A 25,699-nucleotide genomic window follows, 5' to 3' on the forward strand; every position below is an offset into this window, starting at 1 on the left:
TATGCAGCCACAAAGACTGAAATCACCAGGGAAGAGCCTGTTTTGTGTTCCCCGGCCACCCCACCCCCCACCATCCCCCACCATCCCCCCACCTCCTTCGAACTGACGCCTTATTGCACAGCAGGGCGTATGGAAAACTGAAAGTAAAGAGAAAGGGAAAGCGAGAAAGAAAGAAAGAGGATTGAAGCCATTACAAAGTTGTCATGCCGTAATTGCAGTAGCATTCATTTTAATTTTCATTGCTTAGCAACACTTTGTGTGTGTGTGTGTGTGTGTGTGTGTGTGTTGTTCATATTCCACCCTTTCTCTCTGTGCAGATGTAACAATAAAGGGCTTCTTGTAATATATGGGGATTTTAAACTATTTCATTCCACTATAAAATAAAAGTATTGATCAAATCCAAGCACATACCTAAAGAGTTAAGTGACTTTTAATTTAAAACGAGGAAAAAAAAGCGAGAAAAAGAAAACATAATGAAACACTTAGTGAGAAAACAACAACAACAACAACAACAACAACAACACTTCACTATGAATAACAAGTTAGCAATTATATTATAAAGGTGTTGATGATAGCGGTGACACTCTCACATTCTTATTTACGTAAGGAATAACACCTTTCGGGCCACGTCGTTATAGGAAAATAATCCACAATGTGGTGTGTCATGGCACATTGTGCTTTTTAACCATTTCTAGCTACATTTAATGTTGTGGAAGATCCGCGAGACAAGTTCTATCGCACGTATAAACAGCCGTTCCATCACGATCTACTTCAATAAATGTTAAATAAACTTCTAACAGATATACCATATCAACATATGTAAGCTGTTCTATGTTATACAGTATAACAGCACGTTTTTTAAATATTCATTTATTATTAGTATTAGATTACATGGTGCGTCCATCGTACAAGTCCCTGTGAGTGAGCTGTTACTATAGAAACGCTAACATATTAGTTTCTATAACACCCCGTGACCAATCGGATTCAAGGATTCAACAGCGCAGCGGTATCAGATGATGTAACACAATATAACCCTGCCCTTCTGTCTGCTTTTTATAGAAGTAAATATGCAAATAGTTCCCATCCCACGTCCTCATTGCCGATGCAGACGCGTCCAGTTAATTGAGCGTTCACACAGAGGCGTGCCGCCAGACACCAATTTAACGAGGTCGTGTGTCAGCATGTATCATGAATATCCTACTCGCTGACAACTGCGTAATATTAGATGCTGATCTGATGCGTGCGTTCGACAGGAGAGGAGCTGAAGGTCTGGACACAGCAGACAACAGTATGAATACAGATGAGATCACCAGGTTGGCCTGAATTTAGTTGAAATATTCTATCTTGAAAACGAGCTTTTGTTCATTCTTATGACGTTTTGTAAATTCTTATTATAATGTTAAAACAGAATTTCATCATGAGACTTGGGCTAATAGAAATGCGCTTATAAAGATCTAACCTGCTGCATGAAAATGGCTGCGTGCCATTTTGGAAAAGCTTCCCAACCCACTGGAGGTGGATCGTTGATGAATTGCCGGCTGTTTATGATTAGCGTAGTCCATGGGCTCTTATGAAGACTGATAAAAAATCATACATTCTGCTAAGTGCCAGGATGTTTACGCCAATCTGGTTTCTTTTGCCAGGAGCTTAAGATATGATGGCAAGACCTTAAAGCGCACCTATTATGGTTTTGAGACGTGCCTAATTTTGTTTTAAAGGTCTCATACGATGGATTTACACGCATCCGAGATCAAAAAACACTTTAACGTGCTCGTAATTTAAACTGCAGCGTTACCCCCCCGTGTCTAAAACGATTCGTTCGATGATCCGTTCTAAAGGATTCGTTCTAAACTCCTCTGTTCAGAGAGCATACTCTGCTCTGATTGGTCAGACGTCCCGGTCTGTTGTGATTGGTCTACCGCTGTCAGCGTGTTTCAAAAAGGAAACGCCCACTGCCGTAACGAGTTTCGGCTCGGTCGAGAGCGAGCAGCCGATGAAGTCCAGAGGCGGGGCTTTTTTGTTAGTACAGGAAGTAAGTCTGGAACCTCTAAGTGGGAGGGATGGAATTCTCTCTCTCGCCTGTCAATCACAGGAATACTAGCCAATCGTGGACGTCTGTGAGCTCGTGTATGCGGAAGAAGGTAGATAGAGCGTTCCTCCGTCGCCCCGTGACACAGCACGAGGGGCAGTTTGTATCAAGGACTTCACCCTTTGCGGATCGTAGCTGTTAGGGAAGAGTTGGCTGGAGGCTGGGAATTGGCCAGGACTAAATTAGGGAGAATACGGGGGAAAGAAATATGAAACGGGAACTTTCTGGAGCAGTGGAACAAAACTCGACATTTAACATAAGTAGACCTCGGGTCTTTCAATCACGAGCAAATACAATACGTGTCACAACATAAAATTAAGCAGGGAAGATGTTCGTGTTTCGTAATTAACCTTTCACTTGGTCTATTTGGTGCCTGAATGTGGCTGCATGTGATAGAATGTAGAGTGCGTTACAAACAATCCAAAATAAAAGGGCATGGTGGTGTATGTATGAGCGGCGTTATTAATAGAATAAATAATTGCTGTTGCCATGAGACGCATGGACCGCTGCTCATGATTCAGCTGCAGATGTAGTTCACATTTACTATTACATAATGCAGAATGAATATACAGGCTGGGGTCCCCCCCCCCACCACACACACACACACCATGGATGCTTGTTTATGACTCATTGTACTGCTCCTTCTTGTATCCTCTGGACAGCGTCTGTTTGGTTTTGTGACTTTTGCTCCAGCAGCATGTGCATTCCAGGTTGGAACTTAGGCCTCCACAGGAGCAGGAGAAGCATCTCATTTACACAACGTGTTTCTGACATGTATTAGAGTTTGGGATACGTAACCAACTTCTCAGTCTGAGGAACAACTAAGCCCTGTAGAGTCCTGTCTAATGCAGGGTTATACTCTTAGAAAAATTTAACGATTACTGAAAGGTTCTTCATACATTTAAGTGCTCTGGCTTTGTAAATACACCCCCCCCCCCCCACACACACACACTCCGTCTTCCTTATACAAACCTTCTGCATAAGGAAAATCCCTCTCTAACAAAGGCTTCCCCCGAAAGGACAGACTAAAAAATTCCCTTATGATGCTCGATTTAGCCATTTCGGAGAGTGTAGCCAAATTAGCCAGGATTACAGAATGGAAAAGAGCTGCCAACGTTGTGTAAAAAAAAAAAAGCACTGAACATTATTAAATGTTTATTTAATTGCTTTTGGTTGTTCATGAGTCTGAAGTATATGTCTGCCTGTTAACGGGTCTTTTTAAAGTACTATCTTGCTGAAAAAAATAATAATTAGAACGCATTTCTAGTGGGTTTTTGTAGTTTAATGGAATGTGATGTTCCTAGTGGTTCCTGATGGATTATATTATGTTATTTGGGTAGTAATTAGTAATCTTCAACCCATGAAAGAAGGCCATATTGCTCTGCTGAGGAAAAAAAAAAAAACAACAGAAACCGTCATAGAATTTGTAATGGGAATTGTATTGGTTTTAATGGAAACTGTAATGTCCTTGTGGGTCTCTATTGGTAATCTGTTGGCTTCTATTGATGGCATGTTATGTCTAGTGGATACCATTTAAAAACCAATAATCGTAATAGTAATGGTGTTAATAGTTAGCTGATGGTTTGTAATGGTATTTGTAATGGAAGCCATCATAATTTCTGTGATGGTTTCTATCGGGGTTTTGTTTTTCCAGCAGGGTGGGTTCTGGCTGTGTTTCATAGTAACCATAAAATTCCAAATGGAAACCTTTAAGCCCATTCCAGATTCCCATTACGGCCACTAATATGAGAGGAACCATTAGAGATTTTCCAAATATAAGCTATTTCCGTGCCTTTTTTCAGCCTTTATCATTTGGCAAGAAAGTGAAACCTCTTGGAGGAAGAAAATAAACATGCTGGTTTGATTGAATAATATCTCTTATGTGAGAAAACACCACCGCTCAAAGCCAAATGTTGGCCAATGACTTGCTGACATTTTTAATTTTTTTTTTTTTAAACAAGCACAATGTGCTACTTTAAAAAAAAAAAAACATTCTTAGAAAAGGCCCAGTCATCTCCTTCACAGACATTTATATACCCGTTTGTGTCAGTATTAATGCGCATATCTACCTAACTCTCACCATATGCTATTACGTTACGTCAGCAACAACTTTATAGCTTTGTCGCTTAGTTTCCTGAGCTTCGAATTATCCAGTGGTCTAGCTAATGAATTTGTTATGATTTGTCCACCTGTGACAAAGTAATGATTTTGATTACCAGGCAGTGAGACTTTCCCACAGATGCTTCAAACCTCCTGTGGTCGATGTCTGACGTACTAAGTGTAGAAGCAGACAGTGCGTATTAAAGGATTACCCATGATACATTTCACTGAGACGTCTAACCTCAGCTTGACAGGTTCGACGGGGTGGATCAGGGCTTTCTGATGGATATTAAGAAGAGCTGTGTCTTGGGCAGAGAGAGTTAGAGGCAGCAACATGCTAATCACTGTTTTACATTTATTTACCACACACACACACACACACGAACATGAACAGAGGGTTGGGTGAATCATGCCTCTTCAGTGGGTGCCTCTGGAATCAGCCCACATAGCGCTAGCAAAGGTGGAGTGCTCCTCAGAGACTACAAAAGTGTGTGTGTATGTGTGTGTGTGTGTGTGTACGTGTGTGTGTGTGTGTGTGCCCACTCAACTTTGCTGTTTCTTTGCTGCCGAGATCTGACACCTGCTGATTCACCAAGTGAGACTCACCTTAGTCATTTACTGCGATAAATAAAGCCATCAGGCGGCACACACTAGCAGTTCGTGTTAACGCTCTCCTAAGACTCACACAATATAGACGTCTCTTACGTCCTTTGCTACATTCCTGCACAATTCCTTACAGCTTTAAGATATTTATTTCGTGCTAAATTAACAGAGGAGGGGGACAAAAAAAAAAAAAAAAAAAAAAGTCCGGGAATTTTGTAGTGTCTAAAAACAGGACCAGCAAAGATAGCTAGTACTAGAAATCCTGAGTGGAGGAAAGTTAGCAAAGAAGTTAGCAAAGAAGCTGTGAAGAAAGTTCAGCAGCTTTTGAATTGGTTTTTCGAGTTATAGGATTGTATGTTAACTTTTTTTTTTTAAAAAAAAAAAAAAAAAAAAGGTACTATCTTTACATATGTGGTGTAAACATGCTGCTTGGGTGAAACAGCTAACAGCCAGGTAAGAGAGCATGTTTTTTTTTGTTGTTGTGCTTCACTGGGTAATGATGGTGGGGTGGGGAGGAGAGAGGACGGGAGGGGTGGGGTGGGGTGGGGGTACAGGTTTCTCTCAGTGTGGAACGGTCTGAGTGGATGTGAGGAGATTTTACAGCAGAGAAGTAATATTTATCATGGCACTTATCTCCTGTTTAAATCATAGCAGGGTCTTGGCTTGTTGATTTTGTTAACTAGCTCTGTATGTTCGCTGAAAAAAAAAAAAAAAAAAAAAAGAGTCAGTAAATTTATCGTTCGAGGCAGGAGAGTGTTTGTGTCAATGCTGGCCACCAGAAATAGACGTAAGTATTGCTTGGTAAATAAAGCGTATGATGCAAGTTTGCTGCACTTCATGTGAGATGGATCGGCTGAGTTTGGCTCTGCTTCGGCTCGGTCGATCGGTTCATCCTGAGCTTTTCCCATCACGGCCGGTGTTATATTGACACTGGCATGGTTCGGTGTGCTGTAACATCATTAATTATTCATTAAAACACGCTGTTCTGTTTTGGACCAAGAGAGGATCTGTTTCCCAGAAAACCATGTTGTGTTTTGATTTGTTATTAGTTCTATCATTTCTTCATGTTTTGTGTGTGTGTGTGTGTGTGTGTGTGTGTGTGTGTGTGTGTGTGTGTGTGTGTGCTTTCTGTATTGTATTTGATTAGATTAGATTTATTGCTTCTCTTATCTGTGATCAACTTGCTCTAGATTTGATGCCAATTTTGAGGTTTTGAGATCCAGTACCGGGAAAAGTCACACAAATGAATAATCACAGGATTCACACAGGAGATTTTCACACCTCGGTTGGACGTTATGTTTCAAACATTTTCACGTGTAGTGTAATGTTTTGTTTCCCTGTTCGGAAAAACAAACAAACAAAAACAACAACAACAAAAAAAACAATAGAAACCTTCAGAGAAATTCTAATGGTTTCAACTACAAATACCATTACAAACCATTAGCTGTTAACCATTAAAACCCATTACCAAATGGTTTCCATTACATATTAGGAAGTATTAAGGTTAAGGATGTAGGTCCTTAATGGTATCCACTAGACATAACAAGCCACCAATAGAAGGAAGATAAAATACCAGTAGAGACATATAGGGACCATTACAATTTCCATTAAAACCTATACAATTCCCATTATAAGCATTAAAACCATTACAAATTTTATGAAGGTTTCTATTGTTTTTTGGGTTTTTTTCCAGCAGGGTTTTCTTTTTTTTTTCTTTTTACACATGATTTCTTCATTTTCATTTTTTTCATATGCTTCTTCCATTTTTATTATTATTATTATTATTTTTTTTTTACACATGATTCATTTATTTTAACAGTGCATGTGTTTGTTTCACATGATCCCCCCACCCCCCCCACCATGATTCTTGTATTTTGACATGAGATTTTTTCCCCCTATTCATTCTCACATTATTATTTCACGTGTAGAGCATGTTTTTATATTTCACGTGAACCCCCCCGCCCCGCCCCGCTTCATATTTTTCTGACCTGACAATTTTTTTCCCCGTTAATTAGATGCCTGCGATCCCACATTGTTTACATAATGTCACAAGCAGTTACTCCATAACATGGTGAACACGTATTACTCGCATAATCGCGCGTGAAATCGACCATCGTGCGTAAAAACGTGAAGCGGTGTCTAAAGCGCTCCGTCTGTGCAGGATTATAAAACAAGAGGGGGGGGGGGGGGGATATGCAATGGCTCGGGAGACACGACAGTGCTGCAGGTGAATTAATAACCCAGCACTAACGTTCAGGCCTGCGGCGGGGCAGATGGAGAGCGGAGCCGTGTCTCCAGGCCGAGAGAGAACCCTGATGTCTAATACCGCGTGTAATTTCCACTGAAGAACCAGGAACATTTTAAGGAAACCCCTGCAGGTTGTTTATGTGACAAAATCCATTTAGGCATTTAATGTTAAGTCAATGCCCTGGCAGAACCCTTTAAGTAAAGAAGCTGGTAAGCTACCAGTGTGTGTACAGTATATATGTGTGTGTGTGTGTGTGGAAACTATACTGTATAGATTTACCTTCTTGTACATTTTTCTCCTGCTATTGTCCATCTTCTGAGTTGTTTGTAGGAGTTTTTAGTGTGTGGGAGTTGTTTTTTTTTTTTTTTTTTTCTCTTTCTCTCAGCCTCGAAGGTTTGAAAAGAGCGTTTAGTAGTCTGTAGAATACACGTTGCATAAAGAGTGGCTCAAAACACACACACACACACACACACACACAAAGCAAACTCTCTGTAATCTCAATCATAGATTAAGGATATGGTTTATAATTGATTTCTCCTCACACTAGTACTAAAATACACTGCATCTATCACGGTTCAGTGACTGCTTGTCGCTGGGGATGTCCCTTGTCCAATTGAGAAAATGGTTTCTCAAGTGGTTTTCTAAGTTCTAGCTTGGTTCTACTTTGAAACACCAGTCTGAGGTTCTACATAGAACCTTCTAGGGTTCCAACAGAGAGATTAAACCTTTAGGCAGGTTTTGATCGGACGTTCTTGGAATAAAATGGTTCCCTGAGGGTCTGAGTTCTAAGTTGTTGTACGATAAGGAAACACTCTGTTGTAAAGTTAGGCATAGAACCCTTATGAGTTCCCCAAGAGGGATTTAAAAACTCTCAGGTGGTTAGATGAAACAACCCCCCCCCCCCCACCCCTAACGGCGTACACTCATTTAAATTTGAAAAGTCAATGCATCTTCTCGGAATAAAAAACTTTCCTAAGAATAATCGAAGGGAATCTTAGTTTTTCCCGAAAGGGGTTCTACTTTAAACCCCATCTGACAAGGAACCGATCGGTTTGTAAAAATTCGACATGAAACCTTTAAGGGTTCTCCGAGAGGAAGATTCTATATTTAAACGTGTCTTTTCCTCCCTAAAGCTGTAACAGTACCTTAAAGGGTAGATTAAAGGGGTTCTACATTTAGAGGTTCTACATAGAACCTGTAAGGGTTCCCCCAAAACGCTTCAGGGGGCTAGATGGGAAAGTGAACGTCCAGAATAAAATTGTTCCTCAGGGTGTAACTTGATAATCAGAGGTTCTTTGCTTCCGAAATGGGTCCTGCGGATAAGAGAACACGATATTGTGAAGTTACATGTACAGTAATACTGTTAAGGGTTCTTCCAGAGGAACACGCAAAGAATTGTTAATGGTTCTAGATTGAAAACTGTGACGGTATCTTTTAAAACTTAGTTTAAGGCGTCATGAAAGAAAAATAGCTTTCTTAAAAAAAAAAAAAGTTAAATCTTTGATTTCTCACTCTTGGGGAACCTTTAAAGGTTCGACGTATATACAGGACTACAATCATAGTTCCAAAAATAACACCTTAAAGAAGCCAAGAACCCTTAACTATCAAAAGTACCATCAAGGAACTTTTTTTTTAATAAGTGTATCTTATGGACAAGGACAACCGAAGAACTAAGTCAGATTGTTTATAAGGTGATAACTGTTGTGTGTGTGTTTGAGGGTACTTTGGTGTAGTCAGTACCTTAAGTAACAGTACAGTATATTCTATAAGTAAAATGGTACTAGTACAGGAACTTTTTGTTCCCCAATTTATGAACACAAGTCTTAAAGGTACGCTATAGATTCGCATTCTCAGATGTTTTAAAAGGTACAAAAGGGTACTTCAAGTACCTAAAATAAGCAATCACAGATGCAACAGCACTCCTTGACGTAGAGAAGTACCTTTTTAAATTCAAAATATTTTTACGTACCTTGTCAGTCCTTATCCAGGTAACATAAGGCACGCTTTAAAAACGGTACTTTAGTTACAGTTCTTGTTTTGTACCTTGTAGCTTTACACAAAGATGAGCATCTCTTAAGCATGTACATGGCCTCTCTCTTGCACACACACACACACACACACACACACACACACACACACACACACACTTATTACAGCATGGGGTTTTGTATAGTAAGAGTTCTCAGCTGTGTTTTTGTTTTGGCGATTCGTTGCCATGGCAACGGCCTTCTGACAAGGGCAAGGCCTGAGAATGCTACTCTTAAATACATAAGAGACGACACACATCTGCACGGTTCTGCACGGTTCTGGTGTCCCCTGGTTCCTCACCTTCATCCCACCAAGGATGATCTGAGCAGAAAAACTTGGTATCCATCTGTAGGTTCCATGTGTGTGTTGGTGGGATAGTTGGTGTTGGTGTTGGTGGAGCGTGCACGTGTGCATGTACAGAGTATATACGCAGTGTGTGTGCGCATGTGTGTGTGTGTGTGTGTGTGGGACTGGTTAGAGAGGCTGCAGGACGAAGTGTTGGCACCGGTGGAGCTTTCTGATGAGTCAGGTATTCCTCCCCCATAGTTTAGTGAGTCATCACGGCGGATCATGATGGTGAGATTTTTGCTCGTCAGAGTGCATTCGGTGTGTGTGTGTGTGTGTGTGTGTGTGTGTACACGTGTGTGTGTCTGAACCTGAGAAAGAGCACACAAGAATGGCCAGAACTCCTCCTGAGGTGTGAAGTCACACACACACACACACACACACACACTCAACTGAGGAAGTAAAGTTTGAAACTTTTTGAACAGTACCGGTGCCGTACCTAGTACAACCATATCCGAAATCCTCGAGTGTGTTATAACTCCTTTACAAATAAATTATTCAAAACGAATCCAGTTTGTTTTTTTTTCTTTTTTTCAAGATTTCTTTGAATGGCTTGGAATTTTATGTCACACTTTAATCCCTCTCTACTCTAAAACCTCTGTTAGAGGTTCTCCATGGAACCTTTGAGGGTTCCCGTAAAGGGACAAACCATTGAAGCAGCTACATGAAACGTTTCGCCCCTACGTATGCCTTTTACACGGAATATTTCCTTAACAGAACAAGTTTGAGTTCATTTTTTTGTTATGTTTAAGTGTATTTGGCTTCAAGGAATTGATTTGTCAACGTAAAAATTTTGAGGTAATTAGTTTCCTCGGATTTTTTGAGTTTAAAAAAGCCTCAGGGAGACGTTACAGGTGCATCAAAACAAGGACTAGTAGATTTAAGAATAGTTTCTTCCCGAAAGCTATTACCATTATAAACACATACATGTACTGAGTTCACAGCATATGTATATAGTGTCTCAAAACTGTGCATTTCATAGTACCGCCCCCATCCACCCCAATATCTTGTTTATTTATCTTGTTTATTTATCTTGTTTATTTATCTATCTGTTTATTCTTCTTGTTTATTGAATGTACGTTTGCACGGAACAAAAAGGAGTGGCTCTTAATTTCATTGTACATGTGTATAGTGACAATAAAAGGCATTCATTCATTCATTCATTCATTCATTCATTAAATGAACGTATGTGGGTTTGGGTCAGTTTGGGTTTCAGGTTGTCTTTAGGGCAGTAGCGGCTTGTGAGCGTACATTAATAATAAACTGAAAGGCTATCTCGTTTGACTTACGCCGTAGGTTAGTCGATTTTTAGAGTAACCCTGTAATCGGGAGTTGAGCGACAACCACATACAGTCATCGGTTTTAGACATACAGTGCCTTTGCTCGACTGTGTTTGATACAGCAGGTGTGTTTCCCTTCCCAAAAACCAGCCCCAAATATTCAGTCGTTGTAAAAAGGAGACAATTTTTTCTCTTCTTCTTTCGATCAGTTTTTGCATAGGAAACAAGGGATACAATCCATTCAATAATCCCCCTTAACCTTTACCAGTTTTTGCGATATATTTGCTCATGGAAATGGTTCTGAACATCATAGACACATTGTCTGTGTGTACACTTTGCCTTTGTTTGCACAAATCTGTTCGATTTATTTCCTAGCTTTATTCACTGCTAGCCCAATTTGGCAACCCTGTCTGAGCAAGCAGCAACATGGGGGCAGTGATGGCTTGGTGGTTAAGGCTCTGAGGTACTGATCAGAAGGTCGGGGGTTCAAGCCCCAGCTCTGCCAAGCTGCCACTGTTGGGCCCTTGAGCAAGGCCCTTAACCCTCTCTGCTCCAGGTGGCGCTGTATCATGGCCGACCCTGCGCTCTGACCCCAACTTCCTAACATGCTGGGGTATGCAAAGAAAGGAATTTCACTCTGCTGTAATGTATACGTGATCAATAAAGACTCGTTATTATTCCTACCCCAGTGGGCCTCTATTAGCGCTTGCAGTTAATATTTTTGACCACCGGGTGCAATGAGAACTCTCTGGAAGCTAAACGGGGCAGTAAAGACGCTGCCTTATGATCGTACAACGTTTAGAAAATTGAATAAATTGACATTTCTGAACCTTAAGGATTTCTGCTGGTTATATGTACAATAAGAGAAGATTCGAAACAGAGCACCTTTAAGAAGAGAAGCTAAGAACCCATTACACTCGGACGAACTTCTGACTGTACTGTGCAATGAGAAATACAGAAAACAGAGTACATGAAAATGAACGAAAAAAAATAATAAAAACAGTGGACAGACATTCATGATTTCTCAGTGGAGGGCGAACCGAGATATGTCAGGAGCACGAGTATCTGTACAGTGTAAATTTGAAGAAAAACAGCCGAGTCCTTGACCCATCTGGGTGACACCTCCAGGTTTGTTTTGCTATCACCACCTCCTAGTAACAGGAAAACGCATATGTGCATATTTTGTGTGTTCGGTTTTGGTCAGCAACGAGATGCGTGATCCCTCGTCGTTAGTGTGTGGAAATCGTCAAAACATTATACAAAATGAAATGAGAACGTACGCAATGTCCAATGTCCCCCCAACAATAATCAGTTTTTTCAAACTTGCATATTGTAGCCAAGGCTTTAGTTTGAACCTACACCAGACTGTGCTACACCCTCGGGATAAACGCCTCAGGTGTGAAAGCGGGACTTCATCGTAACCCTCTCTTTACTGGTGAATATGTTAATTTGGAATCTTGACCTTTAAGCATGAATGTTTAATGGCATTTCATAGCTTGGATTTGCTTCGAACTGATTACGTCCTCAAGGAGCTGAGGAGAATTAAGGATTTAGAGGAAAGAGCATATTTATTTCAGGAAATGATGACAATTTACATTTCTTCAGTGGCAGGCGTAGTCATTAATCTGGAGCGAGCTGACGGAGCAGAGCGAGGTAGTATCCGAGACACAGGTTCTTCCTCAAGGACACAGCATTGGCTGTAACTGATTTAAGTGTGAAGTTATGACGAGGAGTTGAACAGTTGAGTAATAAGTAAGGGATAATAAAACAGACACTTGGAGGTGTGCTGTTATGAGAAAATAATCAACTACATGGGTTGGAGTCACTGTTATTACCCCAGTGTGGATTCATTTCCTAGAACAGCACAGAAGTGTTTTATTCTCCTTATACCACTGCAAACCGTCATTCCCTCACCAAAAAAAAAAAAAAAAAAATTCATAAGAAAAAATAATTAGCTTGTCAGTCCATGAATATATAAAGTCCTGTGTCAGAAAACATGAAGATGCAGCGTTACTGTATCTCTGAACGTTTCGAAGCACTGACACTGGAGACTCCTTCCAAAAATACTAAACAAACATCGCAGAGAAAAAAAAAAGAAGAGAAAATACAGTTAAAAATAAATTTGTTTATATGAAGCAACACTGTATAATTCCCCGTGTTAGCTGTTACTATAGAAATAATAACAACGTATTAAGAACATGCACATTATTATAAACCTGCGGTTTGTATTACAGCTGTCGGAGGGAAAATTTATCACCACCTTCCGACCAATCAGATTTGAGTATTTAACAGCACTGTGGTAGAAAGTGTCCAGTTTGGGTTTCACGACTGGAACGGAACGCTCTAATGTCTATAGGGAATAATAAACGTGCCTAATATTCAAACATTGGGAATATATTTATACAAGTTATAAATTTATGTCCTGCAAACAAACAAACAAAAAAAACACACTCACACGCATAAAAAAAAGCATCCTGACCTAAAATGGCCGCCCAAGTGCTCTGAGAACTCTCCAATGAAAAGGTTTCCTTTGATTTCTGGAGGTAAATTCGTTTTTTTTTTTCTTTTTTTTTTTTTTTGTTGAATCAGAGTGATTTATCCAGGCTCGTGGTTATGCCTCATTGGCGACTTTCACCATTTTTAAACTCTAACGAGCCTTAGTTTCTTTCGAGGTGTTTTAAAAGCCATTATTCCCCAACTGTTTGGATCAGATGGTTCAACTCGTGGCCAACAGCTAATGTCTCACATATGCAGCAGCGCAGTTAGAGCCGAGCCAACTCGAACACATATGGAAAAGGTTGTGTAAGAAGTGTGTTTTGTCACCCCTCCTGTTCCAAGGGGGGCAGCAGCATGATGCACATACCGTCGCAAATGTTGAACATCGGTGTGTGTCGTGCCTGGGACACACACACACACACACACACACACACACACGCACACACACGCTATCTACAACGAAGAACAGTCCAGATTAGAATTTGTAATTTCATATTGAGTCATATCCAAACAGTGTGGATGTTTGTACTTGTTTCTATATGTGTGTGTGTGTGTGTGTGTGTGTGTGTGTCCACGTGTTTGATCGAGTGAAAATCCAAATCGTCTAATATTCATGCAGTCGACCCCTTTGAAGTGCTATCGTGTGTGTGTGTGTGTGTGTTGACAAAAGTCTTAATACATAAGCATCTCTGAGATGAGAGTACTCTACTCTTACCAAATATTCAATGTTCCACGTGATTTGAAAGCAGACAATCCTAATGGCACTTTCCCCTTTTAAAGTCACCCTAAACATTTATCGCGTTATAAAAAAACGTGTGTTTTACGAGTACGTGCTTTCAGTGGAATTAATTTGTAAGTGTAAAGTGCACGACCGGATAAAAGTGTCAGATTGGTCGTCGGCATTGTTTTCAGAAGAGAACGAGGCAGTGAACCTATAGGAACGACAAGCTGTGTGTGTGTGTGTGTGTGTGTGTGTGTGTGTGTGTGTGTTTTGTCTAATTAACTTCAAGAGAGAGGGACTATTGTGAGTTTATGCATATTTATAGCTATATCGATAACATCTGTGTTGGGAAACTTACCGACTTGTTACAAAGTGCTGGAACCGGAGACTCCTTCCATAAATTGAAAATAAACATCTCTGAGTGTCCAACACACACACACACACACACACTCCGAGAAGTTGAGTGTTTGACAGTGGACTATCTGGTCACAAGTTTGACATTTTCCTAAATCTTTCATAACGTAAACATTATAACGAGTTCAGAATATTTACCTTCAGCGTTTTTACCTCCGATTTATAGAGGCAGTCTGACCACATCCGACATGGCATTTACATAATCAGACATGACAGCTCAGTGCATGTGTGTGTGTGTGTGTGTGTGTGTGTTGTCTTGTTTCACCTTGAATTATGTCTGTCACGTGTTTAAAAAAAAATATCAGTCAAGTCTTTGTTGACACTTTGAATTATTTATAACATGACATAATGAAAGAGACCCCCCCCCCCCCCCCCAAAAAAAAAAAAGTATCATCAAATTAACTTCAAAAGAAATCGAAAAATAAAAGCAGGCTGATTTTGCTTTTGTTTGTTTTCTTTTAAAAATCATAGCCAATACACCCCCGGCAAGAGACAAAACACAGGTTGCCAGGAACAAAAACAAACAAGAAATGAAAGAAAGAAAAAAAAAAAACAACACGACAGAACAGAACGTCTGGGTGAGAAGCAGAGAATTCGAAACACAAGAAACTAAGAAGAAGAAGAAGAAGAAGAAGAAGAAAATAAAGGATTACTAATGCAAGGAAACGTGTAGGAGGACGATCCAAGAGTGTAAATAATACCCGACGAACGGAGAGAATCAATCAGGAAACGAGTGAAAGCTATAACCAGACATAGTGAGGGTTAATGAGAACAGCAAGAATGGACAGATGGGTTGTATGGGAGAGTGTGTGTGGCGCGACGGGGACAAATTCAGGGTGAATGTCACTAAATAACAACCATCGCCCTCGGATGATTAACCATCGCTACAGCGTCACACGTTACACCGTTTACAGATCTAAAAATAATGCTGTTTGATCTTATTCATCATCCAGTGTCATACTTTACGTCCTAGTCACACCGACGGTGGTGCTGGTCTTATAATGCGTGATGCGCCAGGACGCCTTTAAATATCACAAATAACTGCAGTAATTGTGTTGATGCTAACCGTCATAAAAGATCGTTTCTTGGCGGAGCCGGGTAAATATGGACGAGGAACAGATTTTCGCAGCGTAAACATGCAGTGAGGTGCAGTTCAGCTGTTAGGAATGAAAAACTGTTACCATGTGGAAGTTTGTTTTCCAGTAACAGCACTTCCTGTACTTTATAAAGTCTTATTGATCTTACACGAGAACAATTTGCCACTTTTTATCCGTTTATAGTTACATTTCACGTTTTTTAACATCCACGATAAAATTATTTATTTTTTATACATTGTCACTTACGTCCTAGCAGCTGTAGAACAGTCATTCCGTCACCGTGTTTGAGTACCCGTGACGCCGAGGACAGCCAATGGGAGCAACGCTGTACTGTCACCTTTTACTTGACATTTACAGGTCGTTTCTGACAGTATTTCTGACCCGATTAAATCAAGCCCTTGCGTGTAATGATCACACGGAGAAATAGCTAGCACTGAAGACAGACCTCGGTGTATGTAGAGTTAATATAGAATTTGAAATAGAAATCCAGGCCAGTTCATGGAAAACACCAGAAAACTCTGAGGTTGTTTTTATTGTTTTCTTTTATGTGTTATGATGTGCACTGGAACACATTTCAGTCTTCCAGTATGATATGATGTGCATAATGTACAGTAGAACACACTGCTTTACCCATGGGGGAAAAAGAGATTGTGAGAACAGATTTCAGATTTCTCTTTCTCTCTCTCTCTCTCTCTCTCTCCCCCATCTCTCTCTCTCCCGTCTCTCTCTCGCTCACATCTCTCTCCCATCTGTCTCCCGTCTCTCTCATCACTCTTTCTTTCTCTCTCCCTCCCGTCTCTCTCTCTCTTCTCTCTCCCATCTGTCTCTCCCGTCTTTCTATCTCTCCCATCTGTGTCCTGTCTCTCTCCTGTCTCTCTCTCATCTCTCTCCTTCTTTCTCTCTCTCCCTCCCTCCTGTCTCTCTCTCCCCAGTCTCTCTCCCTCCCGTTTCTCTCTCTCCCATCTCTCTCTCTCTATCATCGCTCCCTCTCTCTTCTCTCTCCCATCTGTCTCTCTCCTGTCTCTCTCTCTCCCATCTCTCTCTCTTACTTTCTCTCTCTCCCCGTCTCTCTCTCTCTCTCTCTCTCTCTCTCTCCCGTCCATGTCTCTCCTGTCTCTCTCCCCCCTTCCTGTCTCTCTCTCTCTCCCATCTCTCTCTTACTTTCTCTCTCTCCCCGTTTCTCTCTCTCCCCGTTTCTCTCTCTCCCCGTTTCTCTCTCTCCCATCCATGTCTCTCCTGTCTCTCCCTCTCCTGTCTCTCTCTCATCTCTCTCTTTCTTTCTCTCTCTCCCTCCCTCCTGTCTCTCTCCCTCCTGTCTCTCTCTCTCCCTCCTGTCTCTCTCTCCCCCTCCTATCTCTCTCTCTCCCCGTCTCTCTCTCTCCTTTCTCTCTCCCGTCTATGTCTCTCCTGTCTCTCTCTCTCCCCCTCCCGTCTCTCTCTCTCTTCCATCTCTCTCTTTCTTTCTTTCTCTCTCTCTCTCCCTCCCTCCTGTCTCTCTCTCCCCGTCTCGCTCTCCCCATCTCTCTCTCTCCTTTCTCTCTCCCGTCTATGTCTCTCCTCTCTCTCTCCCATCTCTCTCTCCCCCGTCTCTCTCTCCCCTGTTTCTCTCTCCCCGTCTCTCTCTCCTTTCTCTCTCCCGTCTATGTCTCTCCTGTCTCTCTCTCTCCCCTTCCCGTCTCTCTCTCTCTCTCTCCCTCCCTCCTGCCTCTCTCCCTCCCGTCTGTCTCTCTCTCTCCCTGTCTCTTTCCCTCCCGTCTCTCTCTCTCTCATCGCTCTCTCTCTTCTCTCTCCCATCTGTCTCTTCCGTCTCTCTCTCTCTCCCATCTGTCTCCTGTCTCACTCCTGTCTCTCTGTCTCCCATCTCTCTCTTTCTTTCTCTCTTTCCCCGTTTCTCTCTCTCTCTTATGTCTCTCTCTCCCGTCTATCTCTCTCCTGTCTCTCTCTCTCCCTCCCGTCTCTCTTTCTCCCGTCTTTCTCTCTCTCTCTCCCATCTCTCTCTCCCCCGTCTCTCTCTCCCCTGTTTCTCTCTCCCCGTCTCTCTCTCCTTTCTCTCTCCCGTCTATGTCTCTCCTGTCTCTCTCTCTCCCCTTCCCGTCTCTCTCTCTCTCTCTCTCTCCCTCCCTCCCTCCTGTCTCTCTCTCCCCGTCTCGCTCTCCCCATCTCTCTCTCTCCTTTCTCTCTCCCGTCTATGTCTCTCCTCTCTCTCTCCCATCTCTCTCTCCCCCGTCTCTCTCTCCCCTGTTTCTCTCTCCCCGTCTCTCTCTCCTTTCTCTCTCCCGTCTATGTCTCTCCTGTCTCTCTCTCTCCCCTTCCCGTCTCTCTCTCTCTCTCTCTCTCCCTCCCTCCTGCCTCTCTCCCTCCCGTCTGTCTCTCTCTCTCCCTGTCTCTTTCCCTCCTGTCTCTCTCTCTCTCATCGCTCTCTCTCTCTTCTCTCTCCCATCTGTCTCTTCCGTCTCTCTCTCTCTCTCTCCCATCTGTCTCCTGTCTCACTCCTGTCTCTCTGTCTCCCATCTCTCTCTTTCTTTCTCTCTTTCCCCGTTTCTCTCTCTCTTATGTCTCTCTCTCCCGTCTATCTCTCTCCTGTCTCTCTCTCTCCCTCCCGTCTCTCTTTCTCCCGTCTTTCTCTCTCTCTCTCCCCCATCTCTCTCTCTCCCATCTCTCTCTCTCCCCGTCTCTCTCCCCGTCTCTCTCTCCCCTGTTTCTCTCTCTCCTTTCTCCCCCTCTCTCTCTTCCCTCTGTCTTCTTTTAGAATCAAAGTAAGCAAAGACTTTTCTTGTTTTTCGCCTGTGGTGAAAAAGGGGGTGGAGAAGCAGAAGTAGGGAGAGTGCTTAGTGTAAGGATGAACACACACACACACACACACACACACACACACACACACACACACCACCTCATCTTCGAATTCTAAACTGAATTTCAGAAAATTCCACCACGTACTGAGAAATAAACGGAACAGATACACACGTGAGAAACACACGTGACATTTACATATTTACATTCATTCAATCGATGCTTTAATTCAGTTTGATTTCATTCGTATTTCACTTTTAACAACACACATCGTAACAAAGCGGCTTTGCAGAAATTTCAGTTGTAGATTTAATGCGCGAAGGATCCAGCCAGAGGTAACGGTGATGAGGAAAACCTCTGAGACGACACGAGGAAGAAACTTGGAGAGGAACCGACCTCTCACGGGAGCCCATTTTCCTCTGGGTGACACGAGATTATAAATCATTACACTATACTGGTGTACAATCGGAAAGCCTGGGATAAACACAGGACATCCTTTATGATTACTTACAAACAGGACTTACAGATCTGCCAAGCCTGACTCACGAATCCGAGGTAGAAACTGTAGTCTATGTATAAATACACACAGGGTTTTTCACCCGTTATCAGATCTCAGCATCACACGATCCGAATCTCTAACTGGTGGGAATAAATCCCTCTGTCCCGACTCCTCACACACCCCGACTTCTGTTTATTCACCAGACCAGGACTATAAAGTTGACGTCAGCCATCGCCCTCGGATGACTAACCTTCAGTACACCATCAGACGTGAGCTATTTATCCAGCCTGGACAAAATGACACCATTTACAGATGAGTGCAGATCTACTGTATAAATACAGCATCATTCTTTATATCCTAGCGATGGTGCTTCCTGAATGATGCCTTTAAATATCACTGGCATCTAATTTTGGATAAAACCACAAGTAGGGGAGAAACGACTGGAGAAAATGGTGTGCTCAGGCTAAAAATAGTCTAATTCTTTCCAAAAGTGTAGATTAAGTTTTTCAATTTAAATATCCAAAAAAATATATATATATTATTTATTTATTTATTTAAATTTGCAGCGACGTTACATATTAAAAATGAAATTCATTTTACAGGACACAGTGTTTTAAACAAGACCTACTTAAAACCTTTATATCACATTCATGAGCATTGAATAAATCTGTCTCGATGCGTCGCTGGACAATTAGACTGACATTTTTTTAATCTTTATCTTACAAAAATTACATCGCGGTTGTAGTTGTAGTACGAATACATGACACCTCATAACACTGTTAGAGATACAAATTTCAGTCCCTCCGGGATGTAGCCATTTTGAGATCGCGGAAATGAATACAAAATCAAGGAAAAGTAAACCAAAAAAAAAAAAAAAAAAAAAAAAAAGCACAAAACAATCGCGAATTTAAATAAATAAATTCTCTTAATTATTCTATTAAATAAATAAATAAATAAATAAAAACTCTGAGAAATCCTGTACAGACTGATATTTAGTATTAATTTAGTTTAAGGGCATTAAAATGATTCATTTGGCTCACATAAGGGCTTCATGAATAAATAAATTATTGAATGCTCGTTAAAGAGTATTCAATTCCATGCTCCTTTTACTATATTATATATATATATATATACACACACACACACATACACGTGAGTCACACCGACGAAAGCTATGCCATGTTGCCATGTTGAATTATGGTAGATTTATAATGTTGAATGTTTAAATCCATTGACAATGGAACCCTAAGGCACATATTCAGGCACATGGTATTGTCGCTGTATTGTAAATCTGTCATATCGAGACGCCACCCCTTTCATTCTGTGTATCGTTACACCCCTAATCGCCAGAACCCCAAATGTTTAGTTGCTTTCCAAGTAAGTCCCTGTATTCACGACATGCTGATCGTGCTCCGGTTTTCCCAGCGATCGCTTCAGCGATCTAGATACTAATTAAGCAGATTAAGAGAGAGAGAGAGAGAAAAAAAAAGTGGGAATGTGTTGTACAGCATCAAGAGCACCGAATCTCCACCATATCTCCACACACCCCGCGTCCTAACGTGATTACCATAATCGCCTTTGTAATCTCACGCCAAAAAAAAAAATACATTCACACATGGAAGAAGCGGCGTTAGAGGGTTTTAAGAAAGGAAGAACAACAACAAAAAAAAAAAACACCCCACAATTGATTTAACATGAAACCATGTGCTATTTCTTTCCCCTTACTGAGGACATGGTTTCTTTGTGCTGTAGTTGTACATTTATTTTTTACATTTCAGAGATTAGTCATATAAACCAGATTTATGGGAACAGAGCCACATCCTGCAGGTTGGAGTGTAAAAGAGCGTGGAAGGATAACTAAAATTCACTTTTTTGGTTCAGAATTACATCCCATAGCTTTAGTTTAACTCAAAATAGGTGTCGTCTCTAATGTTTGATGTTCATTTAAGAAACAGAGCACTGGGAGGAAGAAACCGAGGCTTTGATTGCCTCTACGCTGACTTGAATGCAGAATCTTCTCGGGAACCTACCACATGTGCATGGTAAATCTGTATGTATCTGCAATGGACGTGTGGAAAATATGGGAAATGTATCAAACGATCCAAACCTGTGTGAGAGGAGACGGGTATCATCCTCTCAACCCTCGCTTTTATGCCAAGCTTTATTTTCAGATCGCGGTTTAAAAATCCGAATAAGCTGCTCAAGCAAATCCAAATACAGAAATCTGAAGGTGAGTGAGGATTTAACCGAGAGAGAGAGAGAGAGAGACATGAAGTGGAATTACTGTTACCACCAGGAAGCTAATTTTTTTCCCCCAATAGCAGCGCATCCCTAAAGGTACGTTCACACATACTGTGACAAAGAGACCGGATTCAGAGGAAAATTCAGTTTGTACTTGGTATCGTGACACTTCAGCTGGTATAGTATCGTGAGATGTGTTTATGGCATCGTGACCACCCTAGTATGAACGGAACACCTACTGGCGACTTCATAGTACAGCGACTGGCGTCTGTGTAAACATACGTTAAGTGGGTTCCCCCCCCATCTAATACCATAGCGATCTGCCAATAAACAATTTTTTACTAATTACGGAACGCATCATACGTTTGATCAATTTATAGCTGCGTTTAATCTTAAGCAGAACAAGCTCATTTGTTATCGCTTATACTATAGTAGCTATAAACGGTCATTTCTTTTCCTTCGAAGGTTGTTATGAAGACTTTCCCTTCCCATTTTGGCAACCTTTTACGGCGTTATTTCTGACTGTTACAAAGCGCTGACACCGGAGACTCCTTTCACGTCCATGTGAACGAGATGTTTCTTTGGAAACGATTGATATAAACCTATGATTTGAGTTAAAGCCAGAAAGACCGCTGCTATTAAAAATCTGACCAATCAGAATTGAGAAGTGAACCGGGCTGTGGTATTGCCTGAGGATAAGCAATCAATGTTGAGGTTAAGGTCACAGTAGGATTGACTGAGACCTTACTTCAAGCTTACTTTTAAGAAGTAGGTGTAAACTTTAACCATCAAATTCTCATAAAGGCAGACGGGGAGACGTGGCAGCTCATTGGTTATGTTTTTAACTGATCAGAAGGTCATGAGTTCAAAATCCCATAAACACCATGCTGTGGGGAGTTGCGCAAGACCGCCACATCACTTCAGATAAGTGTTAGCCGAGTTAGAAAATTGTGAAATGAAATATTTGTGTGCTCTGGAGTGCCATTTCATTTCGCTGCTATTTTTGCTGTGTTTTGACGACCCTGATATGACCAGTTCATGCACAGTCCACTTAAAACACCAAACAAATTGTTGCACATGCACATCTTACACTGTATAAATTAAATCTTTAGCATTAGTCCTACAGCTGGTGTGAGATGGAGCTGTGTGAACGTGTTGCTGTGTGGTTTTATAAATAAAAAATAATAATAATAATAAAAAAAATAGGTGATTTGAGTGGAAGAATGGCGCAGGCCTTATTGGCTCATCTGCATAGGCCGTTTGTTGTGATGTTGCCATAGCGCTTTCACAAACAAGGCAACATCTGCCGAGCAGCGCACGCACACAGAGGCGACGTTGTGTTGGGAGAACCGGGACGGCACAAACACCGCCGCTGTCCACCGTTTATAGAAACGCTCGGGTGGGGAACACACTGGGGGATTCAGCAGGCCGATGGCGCAATGCAGCCAAGAATTTTATTGTACATCTGAGAGAGCTACATTCTCAACATTGTTCTCGCCAGTTCAATACTTCATCTAGCACCTTAAAGCTTTCTTTGGTTTGTCACTCTTGTAGGAACCCTTAATAGTTCAACGTGGAACCCGACCAAAAATGTTCTAGGAACAGCTATATTAGAGAAGGTTCCCCTTTATAAGGCGATCCACTTAAAACCTTTGATGCGACGCAACCGTAGAGTACTATTAACCTTATTCAAAGGCTAAAATCCAAGAACGAAAAGGATCTTCACGGGTTCCTTGATGCACTATTAGAAACATGGGTTAAATATATAATCTAAAAGGTTACTTCAGTTTGTCCCTTTTAAGGAACCCCGGAAGGTTTTATTTCGAAACCTTCAGAAGGTTTCACTTTCAAAGAGAGTCTCAAGTAGAATCATTTCAGGAAGCAAAAAAAACTTTCTCTCCATAGAACCTCTGAAGAAACCCCTACTCCGTACCCTGTGTGAAAGGGAAACCCGCTACGATTTGAAAACCCTAGAGGAGTTCTAGAGTGAAACGTGTTTTTTCTAAAAGGGGTCGTTATTATCCTAAAGCAGTTCTACGTGGTATTCTCTTTGAACGGGATGCACTTTGTTGTGGGGTTCTACACGCAACCATTAGGTCTTCCAGAGAGACAAGCTAAAGAACTAGTCAATGAAACCTGGAGGATCCAATTTCCCAAAGACTCTCTATGTAGGGTTCTACCTGAAACTTTTTTTTTACAGTTTCAACAGAAGGGGGGTGTAAACTTTTGAACAGGATGAACGGTATAAATTATCATTTTGTCTTCAAGTAAACATGTAAATATTTTATGTAGCTTCCGAAGGGCAGCACTGAAAAAAGATCTTTAAACAAAATACTAACAATTTACACCAGTCATCCTGTTCAAAAGTTTACACCCCCCTGGCTCTTAATGTATCGTGTTGCCTTCTTGAGCATCAGTGAACGTTTGCACCTTTTTTAATAGTCGTGTACGAGTCCCTCAGTTGTCCTCGGTGTGAAAAGATGGATCTCAACGTCATATAGTCACTGTTGGAAAGGGGTCAAATATGCGGAAGATGCTGGAAAAGTAAAGAACGTGCAGGACCTGGAGGATTTGTCTGAAGAACAGTGGGCAGTTTAACTGCTCAGGACAAACAAGGGACTCGTGAACAACTCTTACAGAACATATAAACAGTCGCTGATCATCCAGGTAACGACACACGGGATTAAGAATCGAGCGTGAGTGTGAACTTTTGAACTGGTTCATTTGTGTCATGGATATCCCGGAAGGGACTCCGGACTACAGTTCCCAGCAGCCACTACACCACACAGCATCACCACATGACCACCTGCACCTGATTCTCATTTCACTTAACGAGCACCTGTGTGTGTATATATAATCACAGTTTGCACTGTGCTCTTAGTCTTGCGTTTGTCTTTCATTGCTGTCACGCCTGTCTTTGTTTTCATGGTCTTCGTTAATGTTTTATTCTTGCCTTAGTGTTTTGCTTCCTGTTCATAGTTCTTGTTTTGTGGTTTGTTTTGGTATTCGATAGAACTGAAACTCTGCACTTGCATCCGTCTCCGCCTCCAAACCGTGACAGAACGTGACAGAGTCCACGAGGCCCTACATGAAAGGGAAAAGCCGAGGTGGGAGAAGCAGGGAAAATTTTCTCTAATTCAAGCAAACCGGGAGTGGCTCGACATGGTGTACTCCATCATAAGGTATGTCAAGGAGGAGCCTTCCAACCAGGCTGGAACCATCTCCCACCCTCGCTCACTGCGGATTTCGTCCAGCCTGCCGGGTCGACGGAAAACTTAGTTCAGCTTCCCTGCTCATCTGAGGACGCCGCTCAACATCCCAGTTCAGCTGAAGACATTGCTCCGCCACCCGGGGCAGCCAAGAGCTCCTCTATACTTCCCTGCTCTGCTGAGGACGTCGCTCCTCCCTCTGGCTTCGTGGAGGACGTCGCTCCTCCCTCTGGCTTCGTGGAGGACGTCGCTACTCCCTCTGGCTTCGTGGAGGACGTCGCTCCTCCCTCTGGCTTCGTGGAGGACGTCGCTCCTCCCTCTGGCCTCACTGAGAACTTCCCTCTTCCCTCTGTTCTCGCAGAGAGCGTCGCTTCCCCCTTGGGGTCTCTCCACGCCCAAGCCAGTCTGGGGATAGTGTATCATCTCTCTGCAGTACGGAAGAGACCATCCCATGTCCGTACCCCAGTGAACACGCCAAGTGTCCTCTTTATGGTCCTGTGAGAGATGACATTCAAGGGAACTTTGAAACACTTGGGGACCTCTGGTCTGGGTATCCAGGACCCCCTCCCAGACTTAGTACGCGCACTGGGAGCTGCGCGTTAAGGTGGAGGGGGGGGGGGTTCTGTCATGGATAATCCAAAAGGGACTTTGTCTTTGTCTTCGTTAAGGTTTTATTCTTGCCTTAGTGTTTTGCTTACTCTTCATAGTTCTTGTTTTGTGCTTTGTTTTTGGTATTCATTAAAACTGAAAATCTGCACTTGCCTCCGTCTCCGCCTCCAAACCGTGACAATTTCTGTAAATTCAGTTATTATTGTATCTTGTGGACTACACGTAAACATCTGTTATGTGAAATAGCTTATTCAGGGCGGTACTAAATTAAAAAAATAAAATAAACCACATGCAATTTTTTATTATCCCTCTTATTAATGATGTATTTTTAATTAATTGTTAATCATTTTACAGATTCTACAAGTCGTATGTAAACGTATGACCTCTCAACGGTAGCTTTTTTTTTTTCCTTCTAGAGCGTACTTAAAGTCGTCAAAAGATCCTCTTCAACGCGTGGCGTTTAAAACAGGAGCCCTGTAACAATTATTTTTTTGACGAAAAAAAGAACCATTTAATGCAAAACTGTTAAGAACTTTCAAACTGTTCTTTAACCAAGTGAATCCATCAGAGGAACCACTTTTTAATAACCGTTTCACAATGAATGTGTTTAATGTCTGACCTGGTGTAGAAACAACTCATTTAAGAGCTGCATTTTCGGTCACTTTGTAAATGTCAAGCATTAAACGAGACATGAATAAAAAGTCTGGAGGAGACACTTTTTACTGCAAAAATGCAATAAAATTTCCAATAAAAATGTCACACAGAACCCGGATATGAGGTCTAATCCACGCTCTCTCTCATTCTCCTCATTACCTGATGGAACGCAGCTCGGATAACTGCCGTAGCGTCTCATGCTGAGGTCGGAGTGACATGGCCGTTTGTTTTGTCATGGTTGATTTCTGGTTCTCGACGTCTTACAGGCAGTGCGCC

The 25,699-nt window shown here is 41.8% G+C and overlaps 2 long non-coding RNA genes across 11 annotated transcripts; one reads left to right on the forward strand and one right to left on the reverse strand.

Moving 5' to 3' along the window:
* Positions 1-305: 305 nt before the first annotated feature.
* LOC128603835 (uncharacterized) lies at positions 306-9,693 on the reverse strand. Of its 10 annotated transcripts, XR_008385087.1 has the most exons (6): positions 9,010-9,693; positions 8,186-8,353; positions 7,320-7,456; positions 6,074-6,129; positions 5,627-5,740; positions 306-5,488 (listed from the first exon to the last, which is right to left on the reverse strand). It is a non-coding gene; the product is annotated as an uncharacterized LOC128603835 (long non-coding RNA). The 10 variants fall into 10 exon arrangements; XR_008385089.1 differs by lacking the exon at positions 6,074-6,129; XR_008385088.1 differs by lacking the exon at positions 6,074-6,129 and having other exon boundaries at positions 306-2,856; positions 4,306-5,740.
* A 12,567-nt stretch (positions 9,694-22,260) lies between these two features.
* Positions 22,261-24,921, forward strand: LOC128603836 (uncharacterized). Its single transcript, XR_008385091.1, has 3 exons — positions 22,261-23,119; positions 23,394-23,618; positions 23,965-24,921. It is a non-coding gene; the product is annotated as an uncharacterized LOC128603836 (long non-coding RNA).
* Positions 24,922-25,699: the final 778 nt, after the last annotated feature.

The sequence above is a fragment of the Ictalurus furcatus genome, chromosome 28, assembly GCF_023375685.1.
Source record: "Ictalurus furcatus strain D&B chromosome 28, Billie_1.0, whole genome shotgun sequence".
Classification (NCBI taxonomy): domain Eukaryota; kingdom Metazoa; phylum Chordata; class Actinopteri; order Siluriformes; family Ictaluridae; genus Ictalurus; species Ictalurus furcatus.